The sequence below is a fragment of the Corvus kubaryi genome, unplaced genomic scaffold, assembly GCF_017639235.1.
Source record: "Corvus kubaryi isolate FWS band 111438036 unplaced genomic scaffold, C.kubaryi_AGA036_p1.0 split1-65, whole genome shotgun sequence".
NCBI lineage: Eukaryota > Metazoa > Chordata > Aves > Passeriformes > Corvidae > Corvus > Corvus kubaryi.
Genome location: NW_024582080.1, coordinates 2,290,126 through 2,305,490, shown reverse-complemented (window position 1 = coordinate 2,305,490; position 15,365 = coordinate 2,290,126). Strand labels below are relative to the sequence as shown.

The window sequence follows — 15,365 nt, the reverse complement described above, 5'->3', positions numbered from 1 at the left end:
CTCCAGGCTGAACAGCCCCAACTCTCTCAGCCTGTCTTCATGGGAGAGGTTCTCCAACCCTCTGAGCATCTTTATCGCCCTCCTTCTGTTGTTGTTCCAGCAGGTCCATGTCCTTCTTATGTTGAGGACCCCAGAGCTGGATGCAGCACTACAGGTGAGGTCTCACAGAGCAGAGCAGAGGGGCAGAATCCCGTCCCTCGCCCTGCTGGCCACACTGCGTTGGATGCAGCCCAGGACACAACTGGCTTCCTGAGCTGCGAGCACACATTGCTGGGTCATGTTAAACTCCTTGTCAAGCAACACCCCCAAGGCACAAATGTCTATGAGAAAGTTAGAATAGTTATACATAGTCAAGAAAAAGAAATATAGGTGATAGTCCTGACACTTGCGATCATGTTCTCTTGTTAAACTTGAGCTGTCTCACGGGAGGGGTGTATGAGGTGGAGCTCAACATTTGCATTTCTGCATAGCCTAATTATAAACTTTTCCTTGTCTGCACTGGGCTGGCCTGCCTGCAGCCCCCAGCAGAGAGAGATGCTGGCCTGGGACTGCTGCCTGTGCTGCCCCTCCAGTTAAAGAGCTGGAGGAAGGTGCCTGAGAGGATGGACTCGTGGACTCCCTAAGCTCGGTGCCCCAGGTGCTCAGCAGTGTGCCACACTTGTCCTCTTTCCTAGGACTGGGTATTTTGATGGATTAGGCAGTGTGGAGCAACTTTTCAAATCCCAGTTTTGATCTTAGGTGTCTGCATTGTGCATGTTCTCCCAGCATGACTCAGTTGCTGCCTGTCTGACAGTAAGTGTTGATATATCTGATGATTTACGGGGGACATCCAGTCATTTTGCTCTGGGAAAAATTAATGAGTCTTTTGTTGTAACTTTTTAATTATTTTTTAATGAGCACAGAAGACATTAATGAATCAGGTCTTTGACTTTCATGTTATTTTTAGTGCAATAGCTTAGGAGTACTGTTGCCTGGGAAGTTTTTCAACTATTTTTCTTCTCATGTTATAGTTTTGCCATATAATTTTTTGGTGCCCTAAGTTCACAGGAAAGAAATTATTCCATTTCATTTCCTCCTCCTTTCCCCCTTTTTTCAAGCAAATAAGCTGTCTGATTTCTATCCAAGCTGATTACAACCTTTCTCTGCCTAAGTATTCGTTCAAGGATTGTATTTTATCTAAATGCACCTGTGTGTGAAGAAAAATAATGAGTAGGTGGTGAAATTATACAATGGTGTGCAGGGATGTGAAATCAGATAACACTGAAATGTCAGATTTAATTTCCTGTACTAAGATGCCAACAGCAAACGTGTTGGTTTTCAGTGGGAAATTGTTTGAGAGTCACAACAAAAGAAGTGGTGAAGCACAAAACATCCTGCTCACATGTGAGTCTCAGACAGACATAAGCACAGGAGGAGACAGATTAACTCCTCTCCTTGTCTCGAATTAAAAGCACCAAGGCTTTGCAGGCAAGTACAGCCCACCCACAGGCTCTCTGTGCAACGATCTGATTTTCATGATTGGTTTACCTTCATGCTTAAAAGGATGATTTCTGAAGTCTCCCCTGGTGTTGCAGGTGAAGGTGAAGGGATGTGGCAGGGGGAGGTGTGTTGTTTTCCCCCCGGGGTATTCAGCCACTCCAGGTGGAGGTGTGTCCCTGGGGCCTGTGCTGGTCAGTGCTGAGCAGTGCTGTGGTCCAGGGGCATCAGAGTGAGGTTTGGGTTGCAGGGCTATGCCACTTAGCAGCCAGCACCTCACCTCGTGGGGGACCACGAGATGTCACTGCAGGTCCAGCCCAAGCCACAGAAACCCTTTAATCTGTAAAGCATCTGAAGATCCAGTACATTCACTGCTGGTTACCAGCAAGGGGAAAAATGTAAAGGGGATAGTTTAATTCATGTCTAAAATTTTGCTCTGACAACATTATATAGCCCAGGAATAGATTTTAGGCTAGTGTGTGTTTGCCTTGAACTCTGAATTGGTACTTGGTATTATTTGATGCTTAAGTAAATCCTGAGCTGCACAGATGTGTCTGCTGAAATTGCTTTCTTCTTCCTTTGACAAGCTGAGATTCAAGAAGAAAAGCTGTGCTGAAAGAAGTCAAAGCAAGGTGCCTGCATCCTCAGGACAAACCTGCACCTTGTGGTGTGACCTTAAACTCCCCAGGGAGCGGAGGGTGCAAGACTGCTTGTTGAGTGGAGTTCTGTTTCAAGCAGACTCTTACCTTAGGGGAAGTCACAGCAACCCTGAGCTTTCCTAGAGGGCACCGCATGAGATTCTGCAACATCAAGCACTGTGAGCTGAGCCACTTGTACCCCACGAGCAGGTTGCCAGCAGGTTACATTCTGACAATGCTCATGTCCACCACACCCAGCTCACTCAGGCAGCACTGGCAAAATTTTACTTGCCAAGGCAAATCAGACCTTGCTCTGAAGCCTGCCCATGTGTTCAGCAGTGCAGGGAAGGGTGTGCAGTGCCAGGCCCTGCTCTGAGAGACTCGCCTGCATCCTTGCAGAACGGGGCCTCCCTTGCAAGGGTTAATTTTATTTTAAGATACCTCTGCATTGCAGTTGCAAATCTGAGCGGCTGGGAGCAACCTGCTGAACGGGAAAGAGCTCATTAAATATGTACTGTCACTGATTTATAAGAGAGTGCAGAGACAATATAATTACAGTAATTATGTCAGAATCTTGCTGGAGAGTTGCCATTTGTGTTGGGAATTTTATCCTCTCGCTATGGCAGGAGGATTTAAAAACCTGATACATCTGCCAATAATTTGTGCCACAACTAACTTACTCCGAAGCCTTTGTTTGATCATTCTCTTTACAGATGATGGAGCTTTTTAAGTGTATCATCATCTTAGGGATTAACAAGAGGTGGGCAAGGCTTTTGGATAGCATGCTGCTTTCTTCATGTCCATAGGGGAGGCAAATTTGGGCTGTAAAAGGGACCTGGCCAACACTACTCTGGCCAAGGCCGTGTTACAGGGAGAAAGTTTAAACCAGCAGCTCAACGAGAAGCTGCTGGAAGGGTGGTTTGGGTGGAAGATGCCTGTACTCATCTGCTTCTGCTGGTGCAGGTACCCACAGGTGGGACAGGTGGGCTGAGAAAGTGTGTGTAAGGTGAGGTGTAAGCTCTTCTCTGGACTCGCTCCAGAACCTCGATGTCTTTTTTGTAGTGAGGGGCACGAAACTGAACCCAGGATCTGAGATGTGGCCTCACCAGTGCCAAGTACAGGGGTATAATCACTGCCCTGGTCCTGCTGGCCACACTATTGCTGATACAGGCCAGGATGCCATCAGCCTTCTTGGCCACCTGGGCATACTCTGGCTCATGTTCAGCTGCTGTACCAGGTCCTTTTCTTCTCAGCCACTTTCCAGCTTCTCTTCCCCCAGCCTGTAGCATTGCAAGGCATTGCTGTGACCCAAATGCAGGGCTGAGAGAAACTAGGACATGAAGGTTGCTTTTTATAGGGAGAGGGCACTTGGATTTTTGGGCCACTAGGGCAGTTTGCTGGAGGATCCCAGAGAGCGAAAAGCCTCAGTCATTCAGAGGAATGCCAGGGTCTGACCAGCACCCACCCCAGCCTACAGCTGGAGCCAGGAGAACCCTAAAACCTGCAAGTCCAAGGTAGGTTTCACATAGCACCTCTGCGCCAAAAGAGATGTCAGATCAGGACTCCTTTCCCCAAGGGAACCATTAACCAGTTATTAATGGTTACAGTAACAACTTCACAAGCTTAAATAGAAGAGAGGAAATCGGAATTCTGCAGGAAGTTCTCCCTTCTGAACACAGTAAGCTGTAGGAAAAGGTCCTCTTGAATAAATAATGAGCAGGTTGGACAAATATAAGCAGAAAAATAGGCTTGCTCTCAAGATGTCTTTAAAGTAACAAGAAAAGCAACTTTGCTTGGAGAGTTTGGTCCAGGATCTAAGGCCAGAGAGGGCAGGACATGGAGGGGGAAAACAAGGCTGAGCCTAAAGCGGCCTCACTATCTTCCTCCTTTGAAAAGTGTTGAATTCTAAGGAAAAGCACGCGTTGATTTGATAATGCTGTCATTGCTATTGTTAATGTTGTTAAATAACTCCCTGTGCAGTTATTAAATGTAAGCCCTGAGATAAAGTTGCTTTATAGCAATAAAACATCAAGCCACTTCAGTGAGGAAAGCTTTGGTTGCATCTTACACAAAGATGGGCTAAAGCACAGGTGAAGTGACCTGAGCAGTGTCTGACCCCAGCAGGAACAAGGATGTTTTGGATTTCAGCTGTCTCTTCATCACCATCTTGCTTTGTTCTCCTGATTGCCTGACTTGTTTGTAAAAAAAACCCAAAAACCACCAATAAAATAAAAATTGAATTAAAAATCCCTAACTTCTAGCTTCTTAGTAACAAATGAACAAAAACATAACTCGCCAGCAGACAGGTATTGGTCTCTGATTCAGAGATGTATGACTGTTTTTCCATCTTCTTCATCCTCCCCATTCTCATCAGCTCTTCCATCATTTTCAGCATCTCGTATGAGTAAGTCAGGAAAGAAATCTGTTGGAAACCCCTGTAACAAGAGACCTGAAGGGGAATGAGATGAGCAGATTTAGGGTTCTGTTACGGTGAGTGTATTTGTGCATCGTTTACCCATCTGCGCTGATGACAGCACTTCCTCTGCGTGCTCTCCTTCTGCTTACCTCTTTACTAATTAAATTACATGTTTAGGAATGGCAGTGGGTGTGATGAGGATGAGAGCACCTACACCAGCATTAACATGCTCCCTGTTGAATTTGCTGTGCTGTACACACACACATCCGGTGCTGTGAATGGCTGCAGTGTTTTTGCAATGTGCATGCACTGGCTTCAGCAAAAAAGAACTTTTAATACACAAGAACCAAAAAAGCCAGAGACAGAAATGGCTTTTTTAAAAAATTTTCTTTCATCTGGTGAGTTGTTCAGACAGATGCTGGGGCACAGAGCAAGCCACTAGAGTCCATGACTCTTGTCTACCACTCACCCTGCTATCCATTCCCTGGTAGCTCCATGTGATCAAGCAGTTCTCACAGCCTTGGTTCATTGCTGCTCTTGCAGGTGGTTGTAGTGTCAAACCCATTAGACCCTCTCATTTATTTATCCTGTGACCAGCCATGACAGTGCAACTTACAGCCCTGCATGCCCTTGTGTACCTACATCTCTTTTTCTACCTGGGCTTAAAAACTATTAGGCAGTCCTTCTTGCATGGGTTTCTTTCTATTTTGCCTTTTTCCCCATCCTATTTTCCACACTAAACAAGTTCAGACTTTTTTCAAAAACCCGTTTTTAATTTGTTTTATTAATATTTTCAGGTTCTAGTTTGGACTTTCCCACTGTATGGCAGTCTTTAATCTTAGTATTAAAATGCTAGTGCAGGATTTATGTGATACTGCTTGCAGAAGGAATGGAAAACTCCAGTGTGAAAAGTGACTGCAAAGGACTACTGAAAGATGTATCTGTCTGGTTTTGTGAAGAAAATGATACAGCTCCTAAACTGCCGGTAAAGCTTTTTCATTGCTTCAGGAATGGCCCAGCTCTCGTTTCCCTCTGGCTTCATTAGCATTTGGCTGAATCCCAGTTCCTTGTGAAAATAATTAATTGCAGAAAAGCTATCTTTTTTAGTGTTACTCAGCCCCAACTGTATTTACCACAAAAGCAATTACCACAGAGCTGGGAGATGGCTTTCCCACTCAGAAAGACTGGTTTGACTACAGGAAGAGCCAGGAATCAGAATTTCCCATGGCCTCAGAAAGGTGGGGAATGCATTTCAGCCACAAAAGCCCATGTGGACATCCTGTCTTTCTGCCCATGTCAGATCTGCTGTTCCCACCATCAGTGGTCCTGTACCAAGGATCACATGGTACCATGTTGGGAATTTGCATTTCCTGTCACTGTACGGGAATGTGCTGCTTCTCCCTGCCTCCAGAAGTTGAGAATTGGAGAGAGGTCCCCTTTTCTCCATGTCACTTCATCGTTAAGAAAGCTTTAATGTGAAAGAGCAATGAGCTAAGAGCAATTGGGTTCACAGAGTCACAGAATGGTTGAAGTTGAGAGGGACCTCCGGATGTCATCTGGGCCAACCTCCCGTGCTCAAGCAGGGCCACCTAGACCCAATCACCCAGGACCATTTCCAGACGGCTTTTGAAAACTGGCAACCTCTGTCAGTGTTTGGTGACCCCCACAGTGGCAGTTTCCTGATGTTCAGGGGGAAATTCCCGTTTCAGTTTGTGCCCATAGCCTCTGGTCCTCACACTGGCCACCAATGGAATGAGCCTGGCTGGCTCCTCTTTGCACCCTCCCTTCAGGTATTTATACACATTGATGAGATCCCTCTGAGCCTTCTCTTCTTCTGAACAGTCACAGCTCTCTGAGCATTTCCTCACAGGAGAGATGCACCACTACCTTCATCATCTTCATGGCCCTTCGCTGGAGTCTCTCTTGTACTGGGGAGTCCAAGACTGGACCCAGCACTCCAGGAGTGGCCTCACCAGAGCTGAGCAGATAGGAAGGATCACCTCCTTCAATCTGTTGGCAACACCTCTCCTAATGCAGCCCAGGATACCATTCACTTTCTTTGTCCTAAGTGTACTTTGTTGGCTTATGATCAACTTGGTGTCCAGCAGGACCCCCAGGTGCTTTTCTGCCAAGCTGTTTCCCAGATGGATAGCCCTCAGCATGGACTGGTGCCTCAGATTGTTCTTCACCAAGTGCAGGACTTTGCACTTCCTGTTGAACTTCATGACGTACCTTCCAGCCCATTTCTCCAGCCTGTTGTGGTCTCTCTGGATGGAAGCACAACCCTCTGGCATAGCAGCCACCTCTGCCTGTTTGCCATCAGCAAACTTGCTGTGGGTGCACTCTGCCCCATCACCCAGGTTAACCCTTTGCAGAGTCAGCTCAGTGATACAGACTTGGTGGTCTCAGGTCTTTCCAGCACACTCAGAGGACTCTCTTCCAGCAGAGACACTGCTTCCTGAAAGGTTGTTGATCCTGGAGCTTAGCTATGATTTTCAGGATATTTAGTCAAACTTGGTTAAAAAAAAGAAAAGACAACACTGATTACAGCTTAATAAGAGACATCCTTTTCTCCAGCTCCTTGTAGGCTGTGGCTGATATTTAAAAGCAACAAGAGGCTGATTTTGTCTCTCACTGCTGTTTTCTTCTGGCCGTTTCTGGGGAATGAGAGGACAGCCATACCATGGATGATCTCTACCACTGATTGCAGTTGCAGTGCTGGACATGTAAAGGCCATGATGACAACCATAGCAGAGTTGCTCAGTGAGTTAAACTGGCTGGGTCCATTTCCATTACAAACATTAATTGATAAATGAGGAGGACAGAATTACTGATGACATCTAACACAAGAAATACTGTCACCAAGTAAGTTGTTCAGAACATATAATAAACCAAATGATGAGAATTTACTGGTGTCAGTGTCTGTTTCTTCCAGATTAACCCATAAATTTGGTTTGGTATTGCTGAGAGTGGGAATGCTTTTGCTGAGGCAGTAATAAACCCTAGGCTCCTGCAAGACTCTAATAAAAACTTGTCTAGCAGTGTAGCAATGAGAAACTGCTGCATACCCAGGGTGCCCAGGAAGGCCCTGGGGCAGCCACCAGCAGGCTGCTGCCAAGAGTTTCTTGTGTTTCTTGTGTTTCTTGTGTTCGCTGTCCTAGTGCAGCCCTGCTTTGTGCCAGCCCTGGGAGTGGTGTGGAAAGGTCAGAAAGGGCCCTTTGGAGCAGGGACACGACAGTGCACAACAGGAGCATGAGGCTGCACTGATGCCCCCTTCTTCACCTGCTTTGCACTGGCTTTTCTTTTTGTGGACATGCCTTGGAGCTGGTTGTGGTGTTGGTGTCCCTTGCAGAAATCATCCTTTAGCATGGGAGGATTTTCACAGAACAGTGACCTAAAAATCATGCAGGACTTTGATAGATTTGCAGGTACTAAATACTTATAATCCCTTGGAAATGGCTGGCTGACTGGCACTCAGCACAAAACCCTGCAGAAGACCTTGGTTAAAGGGGAATTAAGGTTGCCTCTGGTACATTCTGTTTAGGGCTACATACTCCAAACCTCTGAAGACTTGAAAAGGGCTAGCATTTAAAACTAAATTTCTGGAAATCAGGGAATGCTGACCACTTAAAACAGGGTACACTATTCATGAAAACACAGCTAGCTTCTTTTGAGGCCTCCTGAATTTTGTAGTAGAGGGGACTGGTGGCTTCATCTGTGCCCCTCAGGACTCTACAGACCTTTTCCATTTGTGTCTCTGCTCACTTCTTTTTCAGGCTGAACTCTACAGGACCTGTCCCACATTTTCTGTTCCCTGGCTGGTTGGATTGACCACTCCTGCTCTGCCCACCCATGACTCCCCCTTTTCCCTGGCTGGGGCTTTCCCCCACCTTCCTGGCCCCACTTTGCATCCTTGCAATGGGTGAGTTGCAAGGAGCCTAGTGCTGCCCTCCAACTCTCCTGTGGCTCCTTGGCCCCAGCTACCTTCAGGGCTCAGCTCAGCCCTTCCAGATTCTTGTGGAAAAATGACATTATTTCTTGAACAACTCAGCACTGATCTCATAGGAATTGTGAACCCACTAAAATCTAATATTCAGAGCTTTTCTCTTATAATGAAACTAAGGCAACTGGGTGCAGTTGTCATTGTCCTAAGGACAGTAGGTCTTCAGGGAGTCCAAGAGAGAAAACCAGCCCTATCCTAAGCACCTGTGAGTGAAATCATCCTGCAACCCCTAAGCAGCATGTCCCTGCTTGGGGACATGGTAAAATGGGCAGAGTAATGAAAAATATTTCTGCTGCCGTCACAAAGTCTTTAACATGGAAAGCAAAAGGAATGTCTGTGCAGCTTCAGAATTGCTCTGGACCTGAAATAAAAGCAGAGTCACTTGGCCTTTTTTTTTTTCCACACTGGTCATTAAATCCAGCTAGCTCAGGAAACCATCTTCATTCCTGCTGGAAAAACATGTGAAAAAATCATCAAGGCACTTTGAAATGACTACAAATGCCTACAAGAGTCTAAAAATACACAGCACTGACAATGTGGGCAGCAGCAGTTATTGTCTCTGTGCTGGAGGCTGCAAACTGATAATTTCACATGCCAGCATTAAACTGAGGAGTCTGACATCTCTACCCCCAATACAAATCATTTTAGCAATGAAGCTTTACCTGTATTTGTCACTGTTATTTGCTGCTCAGTGGGAAACTGGCACATCATGAGGAGGGTTGTGCTGGCCACAGCTGCCACCCACTTGGGTTTTTGGGCTGTGTCCTCTCTTTCCAGCCAGCCCCTCTGCCTGCTTTATTTTGGCGTATTTTCTCTATGCCTCAAAGTGTCTAGCTGTAGGTTATACCATAATCTGCTGCTTGCCTCTGCATAGGCTGCCGTGAACCAGGAAATCCCAAGTGGAGGAGGAAGGCTTGGGGCTGAGCAGGGCTGGGTTGCTCCAGCACAGGATTCAATGTGAGGGCTGAGATCTTGAAATGGCAATTAAGATCACAAGGAGGACAACCCAGAAGGAGGATAGTAAATTCCTTGTGTGCTCTCTAGGGCCAGTTAGGTGTGGGGACCTGAGACAGAGTGCCACAAGCTGCTCCTTGCCAGCCCCAAATATGCCCAGCTAAGGATTTACATGAACTCCATGGTCTTCTCCACAGCTGGGGCTGCAGATCTTTACTCACTCAGGATCAAGAAAGCCATGTTCTGGAAAGCAGGGCTCTCTGGAGCACTCCCCAGGAAAGCCATGGACCATGACTCCGGAGAGTCCTGGAGTCAGCTGTCACCCTTGGACTGGCAAAAGAAAACTTCAGGTGTTGAAAAACTGGTCCAGTCTTGTGAAAAAACTGTATTTTGAATCAGTTGTAGTAAGTGTTCTGTTTAAATGGAAGATAAGGATATACCATAACTAATGGTCCAAACAGTAGACTAAGGAGATGGAACATGATCACCTTTGATTTAACATAGGCTCACAACTGATAAATATCTGCAAGAGAGTGGGTCAAAAGTAAAAAGCATCACATTTTAATCTGTCACAGAGATACATATGCCAGGAGCCATAAGAGACAGTGGCGTGGATTAGGATGACCAGTTGTCGCCACACTTTTTGAAAGCTACTGTTTCTGGGTGTTCTTAGTGCTGTTGGCAGGCTGGTGCCACGGATGGAGTGGAGATCTGCCACAAAATAATCTTTCATCCTTAACCTCTCAGCCCCTCTTTGTGTTCTGTTCCTTAAAATGGCAACAGTTTCCTTTGCACAACTCTTGGGAGAGCAGCGGGGTACGTGCACCAATGTCTGTGAGACCTTGGAATGGAAAATACCATGTGCCATATCAGAATACAATGCCTGGGGACAGGGGCTAGTGGTGAAAATGGCAGTTTTAGATTAATGGTTGGACTCAATGATCTTAGAGATCTCTTCCAACCTGTGATTCTGTATAAGTGTACCATATAAGTACCATGAAAGTGGAAAGCACCCTTCTGCTCTGCTGCTGCTGCTGCTTTCCAGCAGGCTGGAGCAGGGCTGATGGTTCCCTGTGGGGGGATCCTTGCAGATTCTGTTGTTTATGCCTTCATTAGAAGGAAGATCAGTTAACATAAATTGGTGGATGCTTCAAGCGATATCTACCCCGTTAATCAGTTCTACCTCTATCAGCCCTCAGGGTCGCATCTGCTCTCAGGGAAGTGCTGCTCCTGAGTGAACAGGGCAAAAGCTCAGGTCACAGATCATTTCTTCATCTCTCAATTGCACAGTGCTAAAGACTTTCCAGCAGGCTGCTGCTTGGCTGGCTTTTTAAATTAAACATTGCTGTTAATTGCATAGATGTAAATCTGAGTGCCACAGAGAAGAAATACATTGTGTATCTTGGTATGATGTAAAGACAATGTAGGTCACTTCATACACACATTTGGTGCCTATATGACAGGTATGAAGCAACTGGGGGATGTATAGCTTTTTCTTCAGTGGATTTGGTGCATTTGGGCTGCAGCTTGAAAGTGCAAGGGGGTGTGCAGGGAGAGCTGGTTTTCTGTTGTTAAGTCAGCAGAGAGACTGTGTGCTCACAAAAGGGGCACTTGCTGTGCTCCCAGGGACACTTTACCTTGGTTCACACTTCTTTATTCCCTCCTGCAGTACAACAGTCAAGCCGCAAATTTTGAGGAACAGGAAAGAAAATCCATACACGAACTGAAAATTTACTGTCAGGTAGAGCAGCCAAATAACAGCTTTTCAACCCAATTTCCATTTAGGTGTTCTCGGGCTAGCTTAGCAGAGCTCTGGAAAGGTAACATGCACATGAAGATGAAGAGTAGTAACAGTAATTCTTCTTGAAAAGCTCCCACGCCAGAACACTCAGAAAGCTGTGCTGCGGGATAACAAAATCATGATGCTGTAACTCACGTTAAAAATGTAGAGGGTGAACAGTCGTGTTGCTATCTGCACCAAAAAAATACCATTCTTAGCTAATTTTTTCATGTGTTCTTGAGAAGTCTGGTGAGGCACAGGATGCTGATAAAGGTGGTGATGGCAAGGAAGGTTTGTTGTCACAGACCCGTGCTGAGGTTACCTGTTTCCACAGCCTTAAAGCTGAGATTTGGTAAATCCGTAGCTGCACAGCTCCTGCCCTTAGTCATGAACACAGCACTTCTAATAGCAGGGGCAGTGCAGGGAGGTGACAGTGTTTTGCCTGCACTGCACACACTGACTGGTTCCTGGGCACTTTTCCTCTCTATGTGTCTGTGTCTGTGTACACACACACACAGAGCAGTGCACACCCAACAATCACAAAGAAGAAGAGCACAATTTGCACCCCAGGGAAACTGGTTGCTTGCTTGGTGGTTCTGTGTCATGTATTGCAAACCTGAAGAACCAAGGTACAACCTGTGCTTATCTTTACATCTCCAGGGCTGCCACAGTGGTTTTGAAGATCCTGGGTGCAAACCTCTATTGTCTTTTATTTTGACAAAAGCCCACGTCATGAAGGGGAGGTGTGCTTGTGCTCAAATTCACCACTTCCTCTGAGTGCTCCCCTTGCTTGCTTCTCATACCTGCTGTGAACCAGCAATAGCAGAATCCCAGTTTTATTTGTGAATATGGATTTATATGGGACTTCGGATCCTCTGAGGGACTGCACAGACTGAGTGAATCACTGGATCAGGACAAAAACCTTCCCAAACATCCCCAGATGTCATCTGGAACTCCCTCTCTTTCTGCAGATCATGCTCTTAGTTCAATCAATAAAGTATTTTAAAAAATAGAAAAGAGGGGAGAAATAGAGAGAGGAAAGGGAGAAATAGAGAAATTTGCAGCATTATAGAATTGTTTTAAAAATACAGTTTCTTCGTGGCTCTTCTCTTCTTTAACGCACATTAGATGTTAATTTCTGTAGGATTCAAGTGTGGTTATATTTTCCCATCTGGTATTTTCAGTCACAGTATTTTAATTTTTCCTTTAATTTCCGTGGAAACTCTCTGCATTGGCTTTTCAACAATTCAGTCAGATTTACTGCAAAAACAGCAGCAGAATTTCTATATATGGCTGGATGGTCTGCACACCTCCAATTTCCCATGATGCACAGAACTGCCTTACAGGTTTTTTGCATTCCTCCTATGCAATGGGTGACACATAGAGTCAATAATTACAGCTAAATATACACATATGTATACTGAATAAATTTAATTTTCTTCTGTCACTCTTACTATTCTGGTTTGTGACACATCTAGACGTGTCAGTTGACTTAAATGACTTTTTGCCATTTTGCATGTTCTGTCTCTCCCACGAGTTAGCTCCACAGCTGTGTCAGGAATGCTTTCTGATGACACTGCTGCATTTCAAAATTGTGCAGGTGAGCTCAGGAGCTATTTCTTTCTCTCATTCAAATATTTAAGCTGATTTGTCACTACTGACTCAATCTCTTTATTACTTTGTGTGGAAGTTGTCACCCCTCTGTAAGACACTTTGGGCTTTGGGATGTTCTGTGGTTTTAGAAGAACAAAGCTGCAGCCCATAATTTCCACTTTTGTTGTGGCCTGGAGCAGAAAATGGCCTGCTGTGAATTGCTTAAGCAGAAGCTTTGAAAGAAAAAACAACATTAAGTTAATGGAAATAAAATCCTAGAAGTAAAGTGATGGTGGTGCAACACCAGTGCTGGGATAAATAAGAAAAACAGCTTAGAGAGTTTACACAGAGCACTACAGGTACAGCTGCTTTTGAGGCACAGGTGGGCTTGGCAGCTTCTTTAGATCCTTCCACTCTAGGGGAGTTCTTCTGTCAATCATCTTCACTTCTTCAGACATGTACAATTCTTTTCTGGTCCCTCCAGCCAACCTGCCCCAGATCAGCAGACTTGCTGTTCCAAGAGAGGTGTGTATTTTTTCACTCTGAATGTCACATCTTAACAGCCTCCCTGTGCATGTCGCAGAGGTGATAAATGTAACTGTGCCTTTTTTTTTTATATGGGAGTTATTTTATTTGTTTCTCTCATTACTGTACCACTCCAGAGAGTTAGCAGAGATCTCCTTCATGACTGAAATTCATCCTCAGTCCAGAGCTGCTGGACACAGAGCAGGTGCCCTCTAACTTCCCACTTCAAAAACCCAGCCCTGGAAAGCCTCTTGCCTGTGGTCTCTCCCCAGCAATGCCACTCTGAAGCTACCAGGTGGATGGAAAGTTTTTGGGGGAGCTACCAGCAGTCTAAAACCATATAGGTGTATGCTTTTCTCTGAACTTCTGGCTCCTCTGTGCTGCACTGTGTATGCCTTAAACTTCACACCAGTTGTATTGTCACCAACAGCACCAGAGAAACACCGCTCTGCTCTGCTGTGACAGCAGTGACTAGCAGCTCTCCTAAGAGCATTTCATGTGCTTCAAGCTCTTTGCCAGAGAGAGCATACCTAATTTTAGTTTAAATGGATGTTAATTTGACATGTGGATTTGAATAACTGAGATAAATTCTTGGCTTTTTGACATTAAAATTTATTAAGTGACAAGTGCTTTTTGAGTACTGTTATTTTCTGAAAGGTTCTTTTTCTCTGTAGCACCTAATAATAAAGCTCTAACACATAAGAGTCACAAATTCGTAGGAAGTTGCACTGAATGGTCTAATAGGTCATTTTCATCTCTGCCTTACATGGCAATTATAATAATAACCAAGGTTGCAAAATATTCCTACCCTAGCTGAATCAGCTGGCTTTTCTTTATGGACTGGTTATTCATTGAACAATAAATATTCATGGATTTGACAGCAAAGACAGTGCATAATTTAACTTGAGCAAAATTAAACAGGACAGGCAGCCTTATCCTTCAGTAGATCACAAAGGACTGAACTTGAGTGACAGCCTTGACTGACAGACGAAGAATGCTTGACAGTCGCAGAAGTATCAGATTCTTTAACAGCAATTGTAAAGGCTTCTGACATTGTTTTGAGTCTATTCAGTGCTAAAATCCTGTATAGAAGGAGAATGAGCTACTAATGCTACCATTCCAGAGAAAAATTCAATACCTGGTACTTTTCACTGTTGTTTTTGTCCCCCATGTTCTTCTTGGATGTACAGACGGTCAAATGGAGATTTTGTCTCAAGAACAGCCTTTACAGTTCAACCTCTGAAAACATAAAACGTCTGAGTTTGGTTTCTCAAGAGGAAATAAAAGCTGCAGTTGCTGTGCCAAAGCTTGGCAGAAAGCTCTGGTTCTGTACTCACATTACATAAAATCACAGTGGTGGGGCAGTGGAAAAGGTTGCCCAGAGCAGTGGTAGCTGTCTCAACCCCAGAAATATTCAAGGTCGGTTTGGGCAGGGCTCTGACCAACCTGATCTACATGGAGATGTCCCTGGTCATTGCAGAGGGGTTGGACTAGGTGAACTTTCAAGGTTCCTTCCAGCCCAAACTATTCTATGATTCTATGAAATATTGCTAAATGTTGACCACGTGTTGCGTTACAGCTGTTGAAGATTTTCTGTCAGAGTCTCCTGTATCTGCACTGGCAATATGAGCTCAGCAGATGAACAATAATCCCAGTCCCTGTGTGCACCCTCTCCTGCTCTCACACACATTATTGTGGTTTGACACTGGCATGACACCAGGCACCCACGAGAGTCACTTGCTCAGCCTCCCCTGCTCGGCAGAGGAGAGAGGGAACAAAAAATTAACGAAGGCTTCATTAGTTGAGATAAGGACAGGGAGAAAAGACTTGAAGGGCAAAACAGGCTTAACTTAAAGCTACAGAGTGCATTTATTGCTAACAGAATCAGAGGAGGATAATTAGAAGTAAAATAAGCCCTTAGAACACCTTCCCCCCCCCCAGCCTCTCCCTCCTTCCCACCAACAGCGCAGGGACACAGGG

At 45.2% G+C, this 15,365-nt stretch overlaps 1 long non-coding RNA gene across 1 annotated transcript; it reads left to right on the top strand.

Annotated features, from left to right (window-relative positions):
• Positions 1-165: 165 nt before the first annotated feature.
• On the top strand, positions 166-7,435 carry LOC121657973. Its single transcript, XR_006013807.1, has 2 exons — positions 166-4,604; positions 5,328-7,435. It is a non-coding gene; the product is annotated as an uncharacterized LOC121657973 (long non-coding RNA).
• The last annotated feature ends 7,930 nt before the right edge of the window (positions 7,436-15,365 follow it).